The sequence below is a fragment of the Arachis ipaensis genome, chromosome B5 (genome assembly GCF_059453495.1).
Source record: "Arachis ipaensis isolate K30076 ecotype BB chromosome B5, ASM5945349v1, whole genome shotgun sequence".
NCBI classification, from domain to species: Eukaryota; Viridiplantae; Streptophyta; class Magnoliopsida; order Fabales; family Fabaceae; genus Arachis; species Arachis ipaensis.
The window spans coordinates 118,414,407-118,421,442 of NC_142440.1; the positions used below are offsets into that span (position 1 = coordinate 118,414,407).

A 7,036-nucleotide genomic window follows, 5' to 3' on the forward strand; every position below is an offset into this window, starting at 1 on the left:
AGGTCTTTTCAAGGTTGTAATGGGGCCAAGGTAGGTAGGGATACATGTATGGTCAAGTGAGCTTATAAATTGAATCTTTAATTAACCCAAGCTTCAACCCAACCTATATAACTTGCATAACCTTAGAATTCATACCTAGCTACCCAAAATTCCTCTTTTACATTTCATACTCATGTATCAACTTTTTATTTTAATTTTTATCATATGTGCATTGATCTTTGAATTCTCAATTCAGCATTGGGGTAATTTTGTCCCCTTATTCATTTATTTATTAAATTTTTTTATAGAAGCAAAAATAAACATAGCTTATCAATGCACATAGATTTTTAATTCTTATAGTTTCACATGAGTAGGTATCCAAATTCCCATTAAATTATGATGACACATTCCCTTAATAACTTTTGTTCCCACAATTTCCCATACTTAACTAGCACACACAATTCTATCTTAAGCTAACCAAAGATTCAATTTGGGATATACAATTGTTTTTCCGCTTAAGGCTAGTAATGTGGTGAAATATAGAACAAATGGGATTTAAAGGCTCAAAGTGGTTAACAAAGGTAATTAAAAAGGGTAGGCTTAATTTGGATGAGTGAGTTTAAACAAATAATGGCCTCAATCATGTGCAAGCATATAAATATAATAAATATTAGACATATAAGATAAAACAAAATATAGATTACAATCATAGAGAAGTAAACACACAAGAATAAAATAATTGTGGTTAAATAATGTAACCATGCATAAAGGCTCAAATCTTCATAGGTTGTGTGTTCTTTAGCTCAAACATCATGTTCCAAATACAACTTCAAGCAGATTTATCATAAAAAATTTTAAAAATTAGTGAAATTTTGTTCCAAAGATAGAGTCTTAGAAGAAACTTATTGTCTTTTCAATCAAGTAGAGCATGCATGCAACTAACCTATTACTATGCAATTTGTCCTATTCTATAAAAGAAAGAAAATCTAACTAAATATCCTAATTTATTGGTGCTAGGGAAGAGAAATTACCTCCGGAAGTCAGGTACTGACCGACCTCCCCACACTTAAGGCTTTGCACCGTCTTCGGTGCCATTTGTCAGGAACATGGGTGGGCTGGTAGCAGTATCTCCACAGTCGGGACCATCATGGCTCCCTGTGCTGGTAAAGGAAGTGGAGTCCGGGGTGTCTGAGTCCTTGAAGTGTCCCTTGAGTAGCTCCTTGAGGTGTTTGAATCGGCGCTCATTACGGCGCTCTCTTAACTTCGCTTTCTGTTCTTGTCGATCCAATCTTTTGATTATCTGCTAGAGCAGTTCATCTGTTGTAGGCGCTTGTGGTGCTGAAGAAGGAATATATTCAACCGGAGCAGTGGGAAGGCTTGTAGTGGCTGTTGGAAGTCTAAGGTACTTCCCATTGGGGACATACTGATCATCCCGTGGAAGCGTGGCTTTGGTGTCTCCAGTTCTGTAGGAGACTCCGGCTGCTGAGACAAGATCTGAGACCAAGGCGGGAAAAGGTAAGTTGCCCGCAATTTGTACGTGTCCCATGGCATTTCGGATATGTCTTAGTAGATTCAGAGGCTGGTCTGTAAGGATACACCATAGTAGAACGGCCATGTCTACAGTGAAGGAGGACTCGTGAGTGCTCGAAAAGACGTAATGGGACATGATCTGTGCCCATACGCGAGCCTCCAAGGTAAATGATGAAGCTGATATTCCCTTAGGGCGGATACGATGGTATCCGTAGATCCAGCGGCTGCCAGGTAGTGTGATAACTCTGAGAACAGCTTCCCAGTCAAATTGGTACATCTGGCGCTTGAGTGCGGCTTCTTGAAAGGTGTCCAATCCTTCTGGAATATGGGGAAGACTCAAAGCTTGTTGAATAGCCTCTTCTGTAATGGGGACTTGCTTCTGACGGACAAAGACAGACTGCAGGGTAGGTAGGTAGAAGTTAGAGTAGAACTCGACTACCCAAGAAAGATTGACATGCTTCTGTTGTCTCTGTAGAAAACCACATTGTCTTCGTTTAATTTGCGGCTCAACAAAAGTAGCAATATTGGGCAGGAGGATAAGAAGGTGTTCGTTGTTGTAACTCCTTTCAGCTAGAATAGGGAACATCTGCTCCCAGTAGCAATTTGGAAATTGCGCAGTGTCCTTTGCTGGAAAGGCTTTCTCTTTTTCATTAACCTTGATGATCCTCTTAACTCTTTTTGTTGAGGGCTTGACTGCAGTTGAAGAAGACTCTGCCACTAGTGCTCTTTTAGTTCCTCTTCTTGCTGGTGGTTTGGGAGCAGCTTTCTCTTTCCCTTTCTTGGTGGCCATCCTGAAAAGGGAAGAGAGAGTAAATTAAACTCAAAGAGATATATAGCAATGAAGAGAACGAAAAAGGATGGTTATAAATGCACATTAAAAGGTAAATGATGTTAACACACGCTCATGAGTACATGTGAAAGATCATTAATGGAAAATTGTTAGTGCATATGTTGACAAGTGAATGCAAGGTGTTTATTGGCATGCCGGCAAAGGGCATGAGTAGCATAGATCAAGCATCACTTTGTAGCAATCACGTTTGTATTGACAATTAAATTCAATTAATGCAATAGTAAAGGGAATTTGTGAAAAGCAAGCATTGAATAGTAGAATAACATAGAGAAGTGCATAATGCCATATGGGCTATTTCACAAACACATAGCATGCATGGTAAATAAGGTATAGAAAGGATTAAAGTGAACATGCAAGCAACCCTTTAAAGAAAATAATATATAATTGCCAACAATTTGCAACAATCTACAAGCATATAATGAAGAATAATGACTCAAATAAAGTTCTAACACCATTTAAAAAGGAAAGAAGAAGAAAGAAAAGATGAATAATGAAAAGAAAAAGAAAAGAAAAGAAAATAACATATAAAATAAGAAGAATGATAGGAAAGAAAAGGATGAATAAGAAAATAAAACCTTGTTAATGGAGGTGAGGGAGAGAGAGTGAAAGGTGAGATAGAACGAAGAAGGGAGGAGGAAGAAATAAGGAGGGAAAAAGGAAAATTAGGATTTGGAGAAGAAAAAGATATGATAATTGGCAAAATTAGGTTGAGCTGTGCGGCGCAAGCGACGCGATTGCATGGGGCACGCGGTCGCGCGACTTGCGCTTAAGGTGAGGGACGCGGTCGCGTCGGTCACGCGGTCGCGTGACCCAGTTTGTGCCAGTGGCGCGAGGGTTGCCTCGCACTCGCACAACTCTCTGTTCAAAATCATTAAATGCCAAATTTTATGTGACGCGATCGCATGGGACATGCGATCGCGTGAGTGGGCAGTTTATGGGGTACGACGCGGCCGCGTGGGGCACGCGGTCGCGTGAGGGGGATTGCGCGTCCAACGTCAGTCCAGCACCACTCTAGCACAACTTTCAGCTGTGCACCCTTTCTACGTCAAAAATCAGGGCACGCGGTCGCGTGGGAGGTCATTATGCCCATACGACGCGGACGCGTCGGCGACGCGGTTGCGTGGGCTGATTTGTGCCACTGGCACTCCTCCAGCCATGCTCCAGTGTGACTCTCTGTTCGTTTTAATTTTTCTCCCCTGTCCTTGCGACGCGGACGCGTCACTGATGCGATCGCGTCGCGTGGCTTTTTTCTTTTTTTTTTTATAAAGAGTATGTAAATGCAGATGCACGAAATATACTAATAAAGGGAAGAGTTATTGTATAAGAAAACTAAAAATAGAGAAAAGAACGATCATACCATGGTGGGTTGTCTCCCACCTAGCACTTTGCTTTAACGTCCGTAAGTTGGACGCTCCACTAGCTCAGTCTTTGGCTATGTGGGGATCTTCCAAGAGGAAGATCTCGAGTTCCTTGTCTTTCTTCCGCTTTTCGCCATGGTATAACTTTAAACGATGTCCATTAACTTTGATAAGCTCCGAGCTCGAAGGATGGCTAAGGTGATAAACTCCGTACGGTTTGGCCTTCTCTACTCTGTATGGACCTTCCCATCTTGATCTCAACTTGCCTGGCATGAGCCTCAGTCGAGATTTGTAGAGGAGGACTGAGTCCCCAGGTTGGAACTCTTTCCTCTTGATGTTCTGGTCATGTACAGCCTTCATCTTCTCCTTGTGTAGTCTTGAGTTCTCATAAGCTTCTAGGCGAAGGCTCTCCAATTCTTGCAGTTGCAACTTCCTTTCAGCTCCGACTTTCTCAATTTCCATGTTGCACTCCTTGACTGCCCAAAAGGCTTTGTGCTCTATTTCAACTGGGAGATGGCAAGCTTTTCCATAAACTAAGCGAAAAGGACTCATCCCAATGGGTGTTTTGTATGCTGTTCTGTATGCCCAGAGTGCATGTTGTAGCCTGGTGCTCCAGTTTCTTCTATGAGGCTTTACTATCTTCTGCAAGATACGCTTTATCTCTCTATTTGACACCTCGGCTTGCCCAATGGTCTGAGGATGGTATGCTGTTGCAACCTTATGAATTATCCCATGCTTCTTCATTAGTCCTGTTAGTCTCCTGTTACAAAAATGGGTGCCTTGATCGCTCACGATTGCTCGTGGGGATCCAAAGCGACAAATAATATGGTTTCTCACAAAGGAAACAACAGTGTTAGCATCATCAGTGCAGGTAGGAATTGCTTCCACCCATTTGGAAATGTAATCCACAGCTAACAGTATATAAAAATAACCATTAGAATTTGGAAATGGACCCATGAAGTCAATGCCCCAAACATCAAAAATTTCACAGAAAAGCATATATTGTTGAGGCATCTCATCCCTCTTGGATATATTACCAAATTTTTTGCATGGGAGGCAAGATTTACAAAATTCAGCAGCGTCTCTAAAAAGAGTAGGCCACCAGAATCCACAGTCTAAGATTTTTCTAGCAGTTCTTTGAGGGCCAAAATGTCCTCCACTCTCAGATGAGTGATATGCCTCTAGGATGGACTGGAATTCTGATTGAGGCACACACCGTCTAATTACCTGATCAGCGCCACATCTCCATAAATATGGGTCATCCCATATATAATATTTAGACTCGCTTTTCAGCTTGTCTCTTTGATGCTTAGAAAAGTTTGGAGGAAATGTGCGGCTAACTAGATAATTAGCTGCAGGTGCATACCAAGGGGATACTTCAGATACTGCTTGCAGGTTATCAAATGGAAAATTATCATCTATAGGAGTAGAATCATCCTTAATGTGCTCAAGGCGACTCAAGTGGTCTGCCACTAAATTCTGGTTACCACTCCAATCCTTTATTTCTAAATCAAATTCTTGTAATAGCAGTATCCAACGTATAAGCCTTGGTTTGGACTCCTTTTTAGATAATAGATACTTTAAAGCTGCATGGTCTGAATACACTACTACTCTAGTACCAAGTAAATAAGCTCGGAATTTATCCAGAGCAAAAACAATAGCAAGAAGCTCTTTCTCAGTAGTAGTATAATTGGACTGGGCAGCGTCTAAAGTCTTAGACGCATAAGCAATAACAAAAGGATCCTTACCTTTGCGTTGAGCCAGCGCTGCTCCTACTGCATGGTTGGAAGCATCGCACATGATTTCAAACGGCTGGCTCCAGTCTGGTCCTCTCACAATTGGAGCTTGAGTCAGGGCGGCCTTCAACTTATCAAACGCTTGCTTGCAATCTTCACTGAACTCGAACTCAATATCCTTCTGTAGTAATCTGGATAAGGGAAGTGCTACCTTACTAAAGTCCTTAATAATTCTCCTGTAAAAACCTGCATGGCCAAGGAACGAACGGACTTCCCTCACAGAGGAGGGATAAGGTAAACTAGAAATAACATTCACCTTTGTTGGGTCTACAGAAATGCCGTTATTAGATACCACATGTCCTAATACAATCCCTTGTTTTACCATAAAATGACATTTTTCAAAATTCAATACAAGGTTTGTATTAACACATCTATCTAATACTCTAGATAATCCATCTAAGCAAAGGCTAAAAGAATCACCATAAATGCTAAAATCATCCATAAAAACCTCCATACAGTCCTCAATAAGATCAGAAAAAAGACTCATCATACACCTTTGGAAAGTAGCTGGTGCATTGCACAGGCCAAAGGGCATTCTCTTGTAATCATAAGTCTCAAAAGGACATATAAAAGTGGTCTTTTCCTGATCCTCAGGACCTATATGAATCTGGAAATAACCTGTGTAACCATCTAAAAAGCAATAATGTGATTTACCTGACAGGCGATCCAGCATTTGATCAATAAATGGAAGTGGGTAGTGATCCTTACGGGTGGCTTGGTTGAGACGCCTGTAATCAATGCAGACTCTCCAAGCGTTCTGAAATCTAGTTGCTATGATCTCTCCATGCTCATTCTTCACTGTAGTGACTCCAGACTTCTTGGGTACCACTTGTACTGGGCTAACCCATTCACTGTCTGAAATGGGATAGATGATACCTGCCTCCAATAGTCTGGTCACTTCCTTTTTGACAACTTCCAAGATAGTGGGATTCAATCTTCTTTGGGGTTGACGGACAGGTCTTGCTCCCTCTTCTAAAAATATTCTGTGCTCACATACTTGAGGGTTGATGCCTACTATGTCTGCCAAACTCCGCCCAATTGCCTTCTTGTGCCTCCTCAGTACATCAAGTAGCTGCTCTTCTTGTTGAGAAGTAAGTTCCTTTGCAATGATAACTGGAAACTTCTACTCATCTTCGAGATAAACATATTTGAGATGTGGAGGAAGAGGTTTTAATTCCAACTTCTGATCATGGGCAGGCTCTGGATTGTCTGGAACTTGTGAAAATGCCGAGGTGCCCTCATTGTCAATCAAGAGGATCCCCACACTTGGACCTTGTCCAGTGTGCCTCTCTTCTAATTCTTTCTTGTGAACTGCAACTACAGTTTCATCTATGAGATCACACTGGAAGATAGAATGATCTTCTGGAGGGTTGTTTATGACTCCATTCAGATTGAAAATTACTATTCGGCCATCTATTTTAAAAGAGTATGTTCCTGAAAAAGCATCAAATTTGAATTTTGATGTCTTCAGGAATGGTCTTCCAAGTAGGATTGATGATGGCTTATCTGAGTCATTATGGGGG

The 7,036-nt window shown here is 41.3% G+C and overlaps 1 pseudogene; it reads right to left on the reverse strand.

The window, feature by feature from the left end:
* Positions 1-1,045: 1,045 nt before the first annotated feature.
* LOC148565536 (uncharacterized) lies at positions 1,046-1,786 on the reverse strand (annotated as a pseudogene).
* Positions 1,787-7,036: the final 5,250 nt, after the last annotated feature.